The following is a 15,856-nucleotide window of genomic DNA, read 5'->3' on the forward strand; positions in this document are numbered from 1 at the left end:
TCAGCATATTAGCAGAGGAATATTCCAACGAGCCCCAGTGAAGATTGAAGTCTCCCAGGAAGATCTGTCTGTCACTTTGCGAGTATTGGTCGCCGATGAAGTTTATGAGTTTCTCTAAAAAAGAAGAGCAGCCACCAGGCGGATGGTAATGACATGGAATCTGAATGGTGAGCAGTGTTGCACTTGAAGCTCAAGAGATAAGCATTCGAATGAACGGAAGGAGCTGTTAGGAAAAGCCTTAAGTTGAAGGGAGTTTCTAAAGATGATTGCAACACCTCCCCCATTTTTGTATGTTCTGTCATTTCTAAAGATAAAGTAGTCGGTGGTAACAGAAGATCAAACATAGAATGATCTGTAGTTATGGAGCAAACAGCGCAACTCTGACAAGACTGTTTTGGCGACGGGGTGATTGGGCTATGAGGGGTGATGGGGATATTATACTTGTAAGAGGGTATCTAGGAGGAAGGCAGACAATTAGTTCTGACAAAAGAGATGGTCGGAATAGTGTAGATAGTAGGGTTACTTGGAGAGGAAAGTGGAAGGGGGGTGGTGTTCGAGGTCTTGTAACTTGCCAGTAGGTTAGTGATGTCTGCAGAAGACAGATTGTGATTGGCTTTTTTGGGGTGTGGGGGCAAGGTGTTTCTCGGGGGTTTGGGAAAGTGAGTATTTGCCAAGGGAGTTGGGGTGTTTGGAAAGGTGGAAATCTTAGTGCTTCGGAGTGAGATGGTAGCTTCAAGCTGGGAGATGGAGGTGATGAGAGGTCCTAACTTATTTTCCAGAGAGAGTAGGGAAGAGCACGGTAAGTTAGGTGGCTCCATGGGTACTGGGGGGAGTGCAATTGGCGATGGAGGGCAGGGAGAGGTGGCAGTGCCAGAGGTGTTTGGATACAAGGTTCAAAGGTGGGGATAGATGATGGGTGAGAGCAGTTGTTGGTGCATCGGAGGTGAAAAGAGAGTTATCTATGTTGATGTTGTAGGGAGGATAAGAATTGAGGTCGTAATTAGGCGGAAATTTGTGTGGAACGAGGAGGGAGGGCGGAAAGCAAGAAGGGGAGTCATAGAATGGCAGGAGATTTGGGTAGAAGAGAGGGGAAGTGGTTGGAAAGGTCCCGTAAGCTAGGAGAGGTGGATGTGAGGGAACAGGCCCCAGGCAGAGTGAGGGGGGTTGGGTTGTAGGGTAGTTGAAGACAGAGTGGTTCTGCTGGGCTCGAGGGATGGAAAGTGAAGGGATTACCGAGGAGGGATAGGGGGTTGAACAGCATTACTGGAGGAATGAGGGGATGAAGAGAGATGCAAGGGATTAGTGAAGAATTTGGGGTACAAGGCGAGGGGGGAGCGGGTAGAGAAGAAGAGAGAATATGGGGACTGTATGGAAAGTTAACTTGGGGAACAGGTTGTAGGAGAGGAGGGCTAAATAGGGGGTGGCAGATAGGGGTAGGGGGGAGGAGGTTAAATTGGAATACCGGGACGGTGCAGAGGGGAAAAAGAGAGTATTAGCTAGAGGTATGGAAGACGTGTTGAGGGGGGATGCACAACGGGTGGGGGAGGAATGGGAGAGGAGAGAACAGTGGAAGGGGGAAGAGGGTCTGCCTGTGCCTCTCAGGGGAGCGGCCTAATGGAGTATGGGGGGTCAGGAGAGGAGATGGGGAGTAACGGGTGGAGCTAGATGAAGAATCAAGGGAGATCCTAGTCGCAGGGGGGGGGAGTAGGGAGGGGAAGAGGTGGTCAAAGAGAGAGAGAGACAGGTGTCTTTAGCTTGGATCAAGACAGTACCATTGTTATAAAGTGAGATAGTGAGGGAGCCGTTAAAACGGGTAGAGGGTGACATCTTTTGCTGTTTCCCATGTGGGCGAGATGAGGAGGAGGTTACGTTGAGGGAATTATAGAAGCTGGTGGACCAGGAGGGTATGTCATGAGTGAAAAAAATGACGTCGTTTTTGAGCCTTCCAAGATGACCATTGTAGAATTGGTCAACAAAGAGGGAATCAGGAAAACGTTCAATGGTGTTATGCTTGAACCTTTTTGCTGAAACTTTAGACAGATTAGGGGTAGAAATTATTTTGAAGCAGTTAATTCCAGACTTAACTCGTGAGGTGGCCATGTTGGGAAATTGAGGAGGAGGAGGGTGGTGGGGGGAGGAGGAAGGTGCCACTAGGGTAGCGGTAGTGAGGAGAAGTATAAGAAGAATAATGGGGCACATATTCCAGTAGTCGAACGTAGTTATCCGATTAATGTGCAGTCAAGAGGCGTTGAGGTTAGCAATGATGTACATAGTGCACAGAACATAACTTAAAAAAGGTGGGGTTCCTTATCTCCCCGCCAGTGAGTTGCTAAAATTAATCACCTCACAACAATAGAATTAATCAACAGTGCTTTAGCGCAGCAGAAATGTAAGTACCGAGATCACTCCCAAAGACAATGAAAGCAGCAGAAGAGACAAAACTAGTCCCGCAGACGGTTTTAACCTTGCACGAGGCCTCATGCAAAATGTCAAAATAAACTGACAACTGGGGCACAAGTGCGACGCGCTAGCTTTTTCAATTCGGCACCTCGGACAGGTAGAGGGCCTAACTTTCAATGGAACATTAATGTGCATTGCGGGTATAGTGCTACGAGAGTGTGAAAAATTTATAAACTGAAATTCGCAGGCTGGAGATACCACACCGAGACTGCACATGACTCCGTTAAAACCTTCTTATTTACATTAATGTTTAGCATGGACCAATTTATTTCAACTCTTTTCCGCTTTAGTGAGGACATTATCCCAAAATGCAGAAAAGTAAGCCAAGATTAAAACAAACGTCATAGAGAGAGGTTGAATCCATGAGGTTCCTGAAATATGATATTGAAAACTTTTCATGCAGTGTATAAATCACTGAGGACTAGCATGGTTAAACTCAAAACACATTTCTTGTGTCGGTTCCCCAAGAACGTAAATAGTGTGCTGGATCCATAATATAGAAAAAGCATCGGTAATAGGAGAAGAAATGAGCATTGGTAAAGCCAATATGTCTGGCGTTCGTTGACGGACTTTTGGCTTTGTCAATCCATGTTTTGATGTTTCATGTCTTTATTATTGGCCCATATCGATAAAAAAAACATTGGCTGAAAGTAAAAATATTTTTGGGGTTTCAAAAAGCACATGTTGCTATAGAAGTCCCTGGCAATTTGAATGCTGGTGTGACTTTTGTGAAAGGACAGACTGCTGTCACTCACAATCAAGTTAACCAATGACTGTAGGGGGGGCAAAACCATCACCCCTTTATATATGCTGTAGTGGACGGAAAAAAACGATGAAAGCCCCTATAAGTTATTCTGTTATGCATTTAGTTTTAGTAAAGACAAAAGATATTTTTCTAATGGCCTACAAACAGGATTACTACAGTTAGTTGTTTCATTGGATATAATTGGGAACAACAAAAGTCTTGTCAATTTCGCTCCAAATTCTAAATTAAAACCAGAGTCGTTTTAAATATGACTTGTTTGTTAACCCGTAGCAGAGTAAATTTACTAAAGGGATTAGGGTTGATTAGATCGGTAGTAAAAAGGAATTGTGAAAATGAAAAAAGAGCTGGGATGGTCGGATTTCATCTCCTGGGACCTATGTTTCCCCAAATCAGCCAACGACGCCCCCTGAAATCTGGGAGGCTCAGTCTGTATGCTGAAATAACTAGAATCAATTGTTTATAAGCCTAGCTGGATTTTTGTAGACATCCAAATGAAGACGAAAACAGTTGACTGTTTAAAAAAAAAAAATAGAGTATAAAATATGTATTCACTGCTTGACATGGTGAACATGGACTTTAAAAGTAGACGTTTTGTCTTACGTTGACTGCTTAACACTGAATAGTCAGAGTGTTGTTTCGAAGGTATTTATTTGGTCGATGTTTGCATTCCATTTAAATTCACTTTAAGGTAACACTCTTTCCAGATTTACATTTTCTGGGCATTTGGGTAAAATTATTGAAGCTTAATGAATAGGTAAAACAGGTAATGCAGGTATGCAGGGCCTGTGTCCCAGAAGGCTTGTGTGATGTGTAGAAAGGGCTGTAAAGTTGTTATGCTACTTATGCGTGACATATTCTGTAACTGCAGTGTGTGTTCAAGTGAATTTTTCTTACCTTATGTTTGACACTATAATTGCTAATGTAACCCTGCTTCCCTTCCTTGCACTTCCTTTTGGTTATGTTATCTAAAAGATTGTTTGTTTGATTGCTTGGTTAATTGAACTGACGTGGCGGAGTGAGGCTATACGAAATGTGTATAAGCAACATACCTGTGCATATAATGTATGTTCATACTGCATTGCAATCAGGACAAGCTGTTCTGTAGACAGTGTTTTATTTGTGTGTGAAACCTGGGTTATATTATCTGCTGTTGCCGAGTTTGACCGGATGTCAACTGGGTCGTCTTGTCCTTGCAATATTATGTTGGACATTCTCTCTTGGACTAACTACTGGTTCTATTTGACAACATTTGTTATTATCTGCGCTACTCAATGTAAAATTTAATAAACAGATCAAACAAAAAAAAATGCTAATGTAACTCTAGTGTGCAGTTGAGTGACTTATTCATGTCCTATGCGTGACACTGTGAATGGCATTATACGTTTTAATGATTACCTAGAATCAGAGGAAGTCCATACAGTAGCAGTATTCTTTATTCCTCGCAGTATATTTAATGAAACACAAGGATATGAATTGCCCCTAAAAGCAACAGGAATTATTTTTTCCGGTTTTAAACTGACCAATGTGATAATTGCATGGATGTAAATCGGTCCCTTGCAGGAGGGGGACTTTTATTTAACTATGCTAAACACACTCGGAATTGTAGATCTACATTTTAAAAAGTCCCAGAATCCTCCGTCTTGTTGGCTGAAAAAAGCAAATTGTCTAAAAATCACTCCTGTAAGGCAGGGGCAAATGAGAGGTATGGACTTCTACGGTTTGTAGTCAGCCATGTGTTGCCTTCCCATGGTTTGCCTTCCTCTGCACTGGGTCTCTTCAGACAGCTTTCCAGGCCAACATTCAGCACTTTGGGCCAGATGTACGACTGTTCCGTTTTGCATGTTGGAAATTGCGTTTTTTTGCTACTCGCAAAATGGAATGTACTATTGTGTCTCAGACACATTTAGCGATTCCCAATGGGGTCGCAAATGACCTGCCTCATCTATATTCATGAGGCAGGTTGCAATTTGCGACTCATTGGGAATGGGCTACAATCACTGGATGGTGGCCTGCTGGAGACAGCAGACCACCATGTCTGTGTTTGCTTTTTAAATAAAGCAATGTTTTTTTTTCAAATGCAGCCTGTTTTCATTAGAGGAAAACAGGATGTGTTTAAAAAAAAAACATGAAAAGTTTTCTTTTCATTTTTTAAGGGCAGGCAGTGGTCCATGGGACCGGTGCCTGCTCTTAAAAAAGTTTTTTGTTGCCAAACACAAAGGGAATAGGGCCCCCGGAATCCCCTTCCTGTTTGCGACTGGCTTACCACCAGTTTTTATTTGGTGGTAACTGCGATTGTTTTGTAATGGCATTTGTTGTCGTAAAACAATTGTACATCCCCCTACGACTAGCTATTAGGGAGGTACACCCTTGGCATGCCCCTTCCTAACATCGACTCACAAACTTTATTTTGCAAGTCGGTAACAGGTTACCGACTCGCAAAATAGGGTTTGTACATGCTACAACCCTATTTAGTGGTCACAAACGAACCGATTTTCCGTTTGGGACCGCTAACAATAGTCGTACATCTGGCCCTTTGTGTATGCTGGTGCAGCACTCCCTCCTGCAGGCTGATGCAGCATCTCCTTCACCGGACTCTAGCCTTTAGGGCGGTGCATTACTCTCTCTCTCTTTTCCTTACAGGCTCATGCAGCACTGACTTCCCACTCTCATGGCGTTTGTAGCACTCCCTCTTTGCAGTTCCCCCATTGTGTCTACTCCTGTTTCCTACAACATTATATCATCACTCACTTATCTCTCAGTGATGGGGTCCGTGAGCTGTGCAGCTCTGCCGGCCTTGCGCACTACAAGCCTTTAGTTTTGAGAAGCATCTGATCCATCGCCATTTAGTGCCACAAGCCGTTTCCCAACAATGATAAAACATGGCAAACAATCTTGTCTGACTCCTGGCAGTTGCAAACTAGGCAGCGTTCTTCTGTGTATGACTGATGTATGTGACTTAATAGAAAATCAAAAACTGAGGAACAACATTTAAGGAAACCTAGTCATGGAAAAATCATTTTAAGGAAAGACAAAAAAAATCTAAAATTAAAGGAAACATTTTAAGGGAAAGATCGTAGCTGTCGAAGTTCTGATATCTGGCACTAGATTATCTTCCGAAGCATCCCACTGGTTTTCTACATCACTGGGGTTCACTACCAAAAAAGAGAGAGCCTGAGGAGGTGTCTCCACTTACCATAACGATTGCAACTCCATCGCAATCAACATCTGGAGCATCCTGTCCCGGATCCTTTTGCAACACACCAGAAGCCCAAATGACAAGTAGTTTTCTCTTTGGTTGGAACACTGTATGTTGGACTGAGAGAGGAGAAGCTTCTCTGTGCTTTCTGTCTGAGTCCTTTTCTCCACAGAACTTGAGGAATAGTCCTGAATCCCAGGACATTCCAGTTACTACAGCATGGCTCCACCAGGTCTTGTTCTCTGACACCATACACATCCGCACGAGAGTGGACATTTGGCTTCCACGCAAAAAAGAAAGTCTGGCCATTCAGAAAGGGCAACCTTCCAAACCATTGATCAGTTTAGGGCCTAGTTTTCAACAAGTTAGCATTGCTAGGCATTTTCTTTGAAAATGTTGGCGCTTTGCCATTTGATAGGAGGTTGGCCAGCAGATCCCAGTATAAAACCAAGTGGCTAATTGTGCAATCTACTGCCAACAGGGACATGAACCTAGTCCTAGCCAGACTGATGGTCAAGTCCGTGAGCTAGTGTGCTTTTCTGATATGATGCCAGTTTATCGGCAGTGAGTTTCCCATGCCATCTCACAATTCACGGGTGTGGGGGTGCTTTAGTAATACAGGACATACCGGGTACACCCAGTACTTACTTTGTTGAAACAAAATAAAAAGGGCTGTTGCCCGCAGTAGAGAGTGGTCTAAACTCCATCCTGAGTGGAGTCTGCACAGTTTACAGCAGCTAGTTCAGACACAGGTCGCTAGAGCTGGCCAGTGGGCAGCACGGGCCGGCTAGTGTTGTGGCACCATGGCAGGCATTATGGGCAGCGTGGTGCTACCCAAAACCAGAACCACACGTGGCTGAATTCCCTTGGCAACTGCCCTGCTGAACAACACCAGCCCACGCGGCTCATCTTCCAGCTACATTTATAGGATGGTGAAGCTGGCCAGACAGAGGTGCAGTGACATACACACTGTTCATGATAAAGGCAGCCACTAACCAAGCAATGCATACTGGGGCCTGGACAGGCCAACCTGGACGGACAGTACAGGCATCAAGTGAGAAACTGTTTTTTTTTTAATTCTTTTTTTAATTTAATTTATTTTTATAAATTGTATACAATCACAATTACTGCTGCAAGGTTAACCACAGCTGGCATAGATCATTAGTACAGTGCTGTTTATGCGGTAACCCCCTTGCTGGCTAGATTTTTGATAGAGAGATAGGTGTAAGGAGGAAAGGACAGAAAAGTTAGAAATGAGAGAGAGAAAGAGGATAGGACAGGCAAATAGAGAGGTATACATTCTTGGTTTAACATTAGCGTCCGATATATCAACTGCAATTAGTTTTATCTCAACTCGAGACTATTAAGCTAGTCTTCGAGTCCATCTGTTTCATACTTGTGCTGTGCCTTGGGCTGTGGATTGTTGCAGTAGGCTTTAGGGTCGGTTTTCTATGGAGGCTCGTTGGGGTCTAGGGACCTGTCCAGAGCTTCCACAGTCCCCTTGATGACGCTTTCCAGTTGGTTAGTATCAGTTTGACCGCAGTTGTCAGAAGTAGATCCATTAGTTCCCTCTCTCTCTCTCAGAGGAGAGATCCGTTCGCATGAACGCCGTGGTGAGGGAGGCAAAGTCTTGTTAGATTGCATCTATGAAATCAAATACCCTTCCCCAGAACAGCTTGAGTGGTGGGCAGTGGAAGATAAGGTGCGCTAAGTCTCCCTTCTCTATGTTGCAGTTCCAGCAGAGGGAGTCTTCCCTGAGGCCTAGTGTGTGTAAGCGCACCAACTCGAGAAGGGGACATCCCCCATTACATTCTCCGACCTGAAAGCTATCCACCAATTGGAACACATAGACCTATACAGATTCCTAAAGATAACAGCAGCCCTGTCAAGGACAAGCCTAGCCAGCACCCAACCCTCGATCTTGCGCTATGTAGCAAACATCAACATACTAGGTCATCAAGTCTCGCAAATATATGAGGAACTGTTTTTTAAGGGTGATTGGAACCACCCCTGGCTGAAAGAACTAAGGGGCACATGCATCAAAGTTTCATTTTGCGATTACCAAATAGCGATTTTTTTAGAAATCTCTATTTGGTAATCTCTAAATGCAATGCAACAAAACAGAGAGCAAATAGCGATTTTCTAATTGCGATACCTTAAGAATCGCAAACACAATTAGAGAATCGCTATTTGCAAGTGTGACTCCATTCTTTCCCTATTGGCCTCAAGGCTTATAGGTGACAATGGTCTTGCATGACCTAAATTGTGATCACCTAACTGGTAATGGCAAATTAGGTAATGCAAAGGCAAAGGTGCCCGGGGTCCTAAGGCCTCCTTGAGGCGCCCCTAAAAAAAAAAGGTGCACATGTAAGGCACACACATGCCCTAGGGTAATCTGTGCGCCACATGGTACTTTGAGAAATGCAGTTTTGTGCATTTTTCAAAGTATGCACATGGTTCACATCAACTTGAAGTTGATGTTATTTGGCGTTTCCTGCTTCTGTTAGGAATGTTGTACTCTGTTGCTTTCAAGTAATTGACCCTACTTGGCCCTAACTCTTTTTATGAGTTTTTCTTTTTAAGCTTTTTTAGTTTTCAGCAATTAAAGCAGTACAGCCTGATCCATATACTGGTTTAGAACATATTACGTGTTCACAATGTTTCAAAAGCCATCACATATCCTCTGTATATATATGAAAGTCTCGTTTGTGTTCAGAATATATTTGTCAGTCCATTTCTTGCCAGTATTACATGTAGATTAGTGAGAATAACCTTGTATAGTCGTGATTATTCTCATTATATGTGTGTGTGTGTATGCATTTGGGCTATACTATTTTACTTTTGTCAGTCTTCTCTGTTGCTTTGTGTTCTATGTGTTTAATTCTCTTTATTTCTAGATAGAAACTGTGTCAAGGGTACCAAAAAGCCACCTGATGTAGCACTTGGGTGTGTTAATGCGGGTTAGCCTTCAGTTCATTTGTTATGGTAAGTTCACAAACCAGCTTTTGTGCTTTGGGGACCCTGTGCTCATCCTTCTATTCGAAAATATGAGTGCCACAAATCTTCTGCTCTCTTTCAGTGTCTCCAGATGTGTATCCTAAAAGGATGGTCGCTGGTGTCTTGGACACATTTATTTTTATAGCATAAAATATCTTGTTCCAGTACGCCCTAACTATCTTTCAACACCCAGTTGGATGCTGGAAGCCTGCCTCTCGCTCCTTACATCTTTTTCCGTTAGAACTCCTTGCCGGTTGGGATCTCGATAACTGCATATTTATTTTTCCGAAGACAAAGTTTAAGAAGTATAAATCTGTGGCCCTCATCTAAACTGTGGTACTCACACCAGAAACCAATACACCCTTCCTCAAACCTGAACTGGCATCCTAGTCAAACTTGGATTCGGGTTCGCAAAGAGGAAATTGAACATCTCATCTGGAGCTTGAGATGGCCAGCACTGGCGTAACGAAACTTGAGTGGGATCCCTGCAAGGTATGTGGAAGGGCCCCCCACCGGACTCAATCAGGAGCTCTCTGGCCAAAGTACTGTGCTGAAGGGGCCCCCTGGAGCTTGGAGGCCCCCCCACACACTGTGGGGTCTGCAGGGGCCTGTGTTACACCACTGGTGGCCGGTGTACCTGGACCTTGAACTCCGATCCTTAATAGGGGACTGCAGGACTAGGTTAGGGGACTAGTTATATCAGCAAGTAGTTCACTACAAAGTTTTGGTTGCTAAAATGAGCCCCGAAAGTCAGATGGGATCTTGTGGTCGTACCCATGGTGCTTAATTTGAGCCAGTGATCACCAGTGGGGGCCCACTGGCAAACATTTTCCAAGAGCAAGAAAGGGAAAAAACACACAAGGGGAAAAGAAGGAGGAAGAGGAAGACAGAAAATCAGTCACAACAAGAGAAAGTAGGAACTTGTAAGAGATATAATGGGCGTGCGAATGTCTGGCAGTGAATTAAAGAGGCGTGGGATGGATTCAAGACTATACGGCCTTTTGTATTCGGTGCATCGATATTTAATAGTGTCGGCTTCGGGCTTCGAATTAGAGATTTGGGCTCTGACACTCAGTACTTTTACAAATTAAGCACTGTACCCAGAGGCGACAAACCTTCAACGGCCTTTATCAAACACAGTCACAATTTACTAGTATTTGGGCTGCTTGGTTGCAGGTCAATGTGGCTACTCAGGCAGGTTTTCACCTGTTGCTGGTCCTTGAGGTCAGGCTAGTATTCCGGATCGTGCACATAGGCAGGATATCAATGAAGGTTCAACTGAGCTTCAGTTATTTTGTTTGATAAACATTACAGACATATATTCAAATATGTCTTGTACTGGACTTTGTCTTTGTTGATCCAAAGCAGTGAAATATTGGCCATACTACACTTTACTAACTTTGCTTCATATCCCACTTTTAATTCTTCGTGACCATATCAAGCTTTAATCCAGGCTTGTTTCCCTTCTTGTCAATTTGTCTCCTTTACTTTTTCATGTGGTATCTCATAATCTAAGCGTTATGATTTGAGGGCCAAGTTTTCATTCATTTCTTTCCTCTCTTGCTGAGAAACGTTTTTGAAAGATCACTACATACCAGCAGCAAAGAGTGATGTATGCAACTGTAGGGTCAGGCCATCCTAAGCCCTGCACTGGGAGCATATTTCAATCAAAACATTTTGTCAACAACTTGTGTTGATTCAAACGAGTTTAAAAAAAACAACTTGTGTTAAGTCATTGAGTGCATATTTAAGTCCACTTCATCTTGTCCACGACTTAGGCCTCAAACTGTGTGCCTTTTTGAATGAACTTAATTCTGCTAGTGACTTGTGCCTCGCACTGAGTAGTTTCTAAATCAACTTGATTTTGTCAACTGCATGTTCCTCTCCTATATGAAGCAATGGAATTAAGTCTTCTTTCAACACATTTTAGTCCAGCTCTGGCACCCTCTACAGTGCCGTCTCCCACTCCAGGGTGCCCCCTGCATATCTATAGCAAACTGTCAGACAGAGGATTATAGGCAAAGATTACATACTGGTGTAAGGTTACTAAACGGTTACTACATTAGCATTTCAGTATGTCAGTCCAAGCAGTTTTTGAGCCACAGATTTACACTGGCAACAGGTTGACTTCTTAACAGCAGGAGTATCTCTGTGTATACAATATACAGTCTCAATTTTTCGAGCTCAGGCCTGGTGTTACCTGCTCACTAGAGATGCAACTGCTGCCACATCAGGTTCGCACAGTCAATATCTTCCCCAGCGTCGTAGGACCACAGACCTTTGCAGTGATAAGTACGGCATGGCTGATCTGTGAGTGTTGGTCTTCAGCAGTTGTAGCCTTCAAGAGGTGGGGTATGTCTTCCATTTTGTCGGCGATGATGGCTCTTGGCCCACTGGCGAGGGCCTTGCACTTCAATCTGGCCACAGAGGTGATCAGTAAGGGGGGCGTGATGTATGAGTACTCGTCTTTGCCAACTGCGGCCTCCAGGCCATGGGGCAGATCTTCTACTTTGTCAGTGATGACTGCAGCTGTGCAGGATAAGTCATACATCAGCAGTGGCAGCTCCATCCTTCTGGCATGCTCCAGAGGAGCTGCCTGCACACTGTTGTTCTGTTTTTGCAATTCACCACGTGATCCACATTCTGGCTGACCCCTCACAACTTGGCTCAGCACCGGCTTCATTCCTAACGGCATTTAGCTTCTTCTGCTTGCTCAGCACACTGATTACAGCTCTGCTTCTCCTCCTAGTGGGGCTCTCCTTCCCTCTCTGAACAGACAGGCAAGCTTCTAGTTGCTAGTCAGATCCTCTGGTTTTCCAGCAAGTTGCACACACTTCAGGTGATGTACCTTCACCTCTGGAGCACAGGCTGTCACACAGACACCAATCCTCCTTTTACAACAGCTTTTCAAGTACTCTGTAGAGCATGCCCTTCCTGGGCAAAGAAGTCCTTGGAACTAGAACACAGAGGATCCAGTGTCTAAGGCCCTAGAACCGGTTTGATTTGGTTTCCTTTCAAATTCTACTTTCCAAGTGTAATGTTGACAACTTTTTTGCAAGGTAATTGCTCTAACAGCAGGTAGTGATGATGCTGACTCGAGCAGGAGTATCCAAATGATGGGCACATTGAAGTTTGAAGACTCTGCACCTGGTGCAGATCATCTTTAGAAATGTCCTCACCCATAACAACGTAATCTGCTGACTCACCCCCTCTTCTCTACCAGCCACCAAATAGCAGTGCTATGGCAGTGCTCAAGAAAATGTAATCACCAGCCCTTTGCTACAAGGTCCTCATCATTTTTTTAGAGTAGCTCTGTCTCCTTCCTCCCTCACTTCAATGTTTGTTTCTCCACGTATGAGCTTCAGGAATGCAAGCAATATACTTCCACTCAGTGGGGAAGCATTATCCACCCTCCATATTTTGCCATGCTAAACCTGCAGGGTTCCAACATGGATCCCACTGGTCCCAGCAACCATACTCATATCTCACACTGAATCAAGCTACCATATGTGTACCACACATCCATAATGACTGCACTTATATAACACACACATGAAATGTCAGCACAATGATCTGGGTGTTACATGCAAGTGGAACTTATCAGGAGTGGGGCCAGTAGGCATCACTCCTCTTTTATATAGAAAAAATGTATACTCAGGATTATTAATTCTCAAAACCAGTACTCTGCCACCACCACTTCATGTCAGCAACCCAGGACGTGGACAGTACTCCCATGTCGACCAAAGAGGGCGCGCATGGTATGTTCTCAAGGTCGCAAAAGAGGATCTGGATCTTGGCATTACCTTGGACAGACCTCGGCTTCCATGCCTACACAAGATTACTGTGTTAGCTAGATCAACAAAAAGTTGGGATACCAATTTCAAATGCAGTAGGGTTAGGGTCAGGGCAGGGCTACACATGCATATACCATGTCATGGTTGTTCACGACCCAAACCCTCCTGATGTAAAACTAGAAGGAAGGGTGACAACAGAAGAGCTTCAAGGGCCAAACCAATTTATTCCTGTACTGTCTGTACAAAAGCCTAGTAAGTGCTTTGTTTATCACTCTTGTATGTTCAGGGTACGATTCTAGCTGGGGTCTGAACCAGGAACTTACTAGTGCTCATCAAGTTGGTGCTCATCCAGCTTTGGAACCTTTCAGGAGCATGAGAAGGGCTTAAGGTGCAAACCCCTGCTCAAAATGTTGGCCTTGTTTAGTCTAGCAGGATATACAGTAAAATCAGGGTCTTTAAAGATTGTACTTTGTAGTTTCAGCTCAGGTTACCAAGCTTGATTCCTCTTCCACTTCGTTCCTCATTCATAAATGTATATTTGTGAAGTCGGAGGCAGTGCTCCTGTCTTTTACTAAAGGTGCATATCTACTGCTCTTGTCACTAACTCCTATTCTTTCCCACTTTGCATCATTTTACTAATTTGACTGCATCTCTGTCTTGCTAGCGTTGGAAAATGGATAGCTGCAAGTTCTCTGATTACACTTTTGTTTGGTATACATGCACACAGCAACCCTCTGGCTAGCTGGGTGTTGTGTGTATATATATATATATATGTCCAACTTATAATTGTAATTTACGCACCTATCTCTTATACCCCCTTCTTAATCACTTCCATGCATCAGACGCACAAGAGCCATCCAATGCAAAAGTGCTTGTATGCATCGGACGGCTCCCGCGCCTCTGACCACATGACACAGGAAATGCCTCTGGTGCGGGCACCAGAGGGATTTCTTTTCCCCACAACAGACTCAGGAGCTGGGTAAGAGCTTCCCCAGCTCCCGAGGCTGTTCAGATTTTTTCTCTGAAATGCCAATCAGCGCGCATGTCGCACTGACATTATTTCAGTGAAACTGAAATGAGCCGATCGGCTCGTTTCTGTTTCACTGCCTCGGTCCCCAAGGGGCTAGCTCCTCCCCCTGAGCCCCGAGGCAGACGGGAGAGGTATCGTTGGAAAGGATACTGGCTTTTCCTTCCCCCAACATTTTCCATAAAATTCAGTCTTTCTGCCACCCCAGAGACAGATGACGGCAATAGCCCCCATCTGCCCCCCCCAGGGGGCTATAAAGCACACTAGGCACCAGGGATTTATTTATGTTATGTATATAGGGGTGGGGACTGCCCAAAATGGGCATGCCACTGCCCTCACTCTCCCTAAAAAATTCCAGTTTCTTTCTGCACCCGCAGGAGGCAGGTGGGGACAATAGCCCCTGATCTGCCCCCTGGGGTCAGAAAGCACACTAGGCACCAGGGATTTATTTATTTTATGTATATAGGGGTGGGGGCTGCCCAAAATGGCTTTGTGCCCGCAACAGGAAATGGCCGATAAGTACTGTAGAGACTTCAAAATTATTGATTGCAAAAGTACCTGGTTTTGCGAGAGAGTCGTCTGCGTTTTGGTTCCCTGGCTCAGTGGCCATCTAGGGAAGCCTACCAAATCCAGACTTTTCTGAACAATAGACACACAGGAGAATCCAGGGAGGTGCAGCTTGTGTGGATCTGTCAACATCTCCCTACCCATAATCCCCTGCGAACCTCAAATTTAGCAACCGTGTATATTGTCCCACTACTAAGATTTGCAATAAACTCTAGCAGTGCACCTCATTTTTAAAAGCAGAATACATGTATTATCAATAGCTGAGACCCAAATACAGTTCTCGCCTTGCGCTCGGCCAGACCAGCAACATCCAAGGTACACAGCTCTCCAACTGTGGCTCGGTACTTTCAAGCTGTGCTCTCACACATTCAGCTGTATGATGTTTACATTTAATTGTATGCAGGCACGCAGTTAGTGGGCCTACCTACTCATGCATTTCCGACCTGATCAGCCTCACTGCCTGCTAGGGGTATAGGTGAGATTGGTGCACCAGGGCATTGAGACATGAGGGTGCCACTGTACCTCGGTCATTGCTGTCTTTTACTACTCAACTTGGGACGCATTTTCCTTCCTTGCGATAGGGCTCAGGGCACACTGGATACATCACTCATCATGTGGTCAGAACCTTCTCCATAGGCTTGGACTTTCAGGGAGCTGAGCATTTGTAAAGTCAAGTCTTACTCTTAGAGGGTGGTGTGTGGTAGAATACTTAGTTCTGCTAGCACTGATAACTCTTTCAATAAATAAATTGCAATAAGTATTTATATACAGATGGCAAAAAACAGTGGGTTCATGAAATCTTATGAATTACATCTTTATCTAAGCACATTTTCAAGCTGGGTTACAGAAGCAACAGGGAGTGCACAAGATCACACAGTCAGATATCTTGCTTAATTCATGGTGTTACGTTCCCACAGTTGATCTCAGGGGCTTCATTAAAAGATGCCAAACTCCCGGGCACTGTATATGCAGACAGTGGCTGTGGTTTTATTTCACCATGTGATTCAAGGAAATCTGCAGTCACAGAATATGGGAAAGCCGCAAGAGCA

At 44.3% G+C, this 15,856-nt stretch overlaps 1 protein-coding gene across 6 annotated transcripts in view; it reads left to right on the top strand.

The window, feature by feature from the left end:
- Positions 1 to 15,856, top strand: part of UBAC2 (UBA domain containing 2) — a 698,660-nt gene that overhangs the window by 189,937 nt on the left and 492,867 nt on the right. The gene's annotated exons all lie outside the window — the stretch shown is intronic.

Source organism: Triturus cristatus, chromosome 8, assembly GCF_964204655.1.
Source record: "Triturus cristatus chromosome 8, aTriCri1.1, whole genome shotgun sequence".
Taxonomy (NCBI): domain Eukaryota; kingdom Metazoa; phylum Chordata; class Amphibia; order Caudata; family Salamandridae; genus Triturus; species Triturus cristatus.